Genomic DNA, 1284 nt, shown 5'->3' with positions numbered 1-1284 from the left:
CCATGGGCCACCAAGTCACCATGAGGCCTGAACTACCTATCATGAACTGGGTATTGTCTGGCCCACGGAATCATAAAGTTGGACATGCGCAGCAACACTCCATTGTTAAATGGAAGTGGTATATACGAGATCGGGCCAAAGCAGGACCTGAAGGGACAAGTAAGCTGCACGAAGAAGTGGCCCAAATGCCCACAGTCCCCTCTCCTGTCACATTACTCCTTTCTCCCTGTCTAACACACTTGCATCCACTGGCCCTGGAAATCAATGCCCCTGGAAAGAGAAGTCAGGAGATCAAACAATGTCGTTCACTGGGCGAATCTTCTGCAAGAGATCTCGTTAACGTGTTAAAGGACAAAGATGTCCGTGTGAGGACTAAGGCATGCCTGACCCACACTAGGGCACCGTCAGTCACCTCACACATAGACATGTGAAAACTGGACAGGGAAGAAGGACATCTCGAGGGGAATTGAAGTCTTGGGATGATGGTGTTGGTGATGACACTGAGTAGACCCGAGACTGCCCGAAGAAAGAGTAAATCTGCTTTGGGAGATGTATGGCCAAGCATGTTTCTTAGAAGCAAGCGTGGGTGGTGAAACTTTGTCTTGTGCACTTTGGACACGCAATCAAGGAGGGAGAAGTCCCCTTTTGTGGAGGTAGAGGGTCATTGCAAACGAGGAAGACCCTCAGTCAGATGGATTGACCTTGGCTGCAACACTGGGCTCTAACAGAACAGTTGTGAGGATGGTGCTGGACGGGCACGGCTTTGTTCTGTTGAACAACCGTCTTAAACACAGCGATGATGACGGTGATGGCACGGGACCCTCAGTGTCTCTGAGCCCGAGTCCAGTTGACAGCACTTGACAACAACAATACTGACACGCGGCCCTGTTTGTGCGGACCCCTCGCCACAGGTCCAAGGACTGGCTTGTCCACCTGGTTGGACTATCCGGAGCCACCTCCTTACTTGGCATCTGTCCCTGCTCCTCTAGGCAAATCCAGGTGGCTGGACTTAACAACTTCCTAGCAAGCCACTAAAGCAGTGGTTCTCAACCTGTGGGTCGCTACCCCTTTGGGGGAGGTGGGTCGAATGACCCTTTCCCAGGGGTCGCCTAAGACCATTGGAAAACATATATTTCCGATGGTCTTAGGAACCAAGGCACCGCTTCTCTACACATCTCCAGGTGTGTGGTAGATATATAATCGTTTGTCAATTTGAGGGTTAAGAGTGTAGGGTGGAGTCTAGCTTGTCAAACAGATCATAGCCAATGAGGCCTCTGTGTGGGC

This window comes from Echinops telfairi, unplaced genomic scaffold, assembly GCF_000313985.2.
Source record: "Echinops telfairi isolate 266 unplaced genomic scaffold, ASM31398v2 ScPeMD7_7457;HRSCAF=8495, whole genome shotgun sequence".
Lineage (NCBI taxonomy): Eukaryota > Metazoa > Chordata > Mammalia > Afrosoricida > Tenrecidae > Echinops > Echinops telfairi.
The sequence above is the reverse complement of the archived record's forward strand: the minus strand, read 5'-3'. Positions refer to the sequence as shown.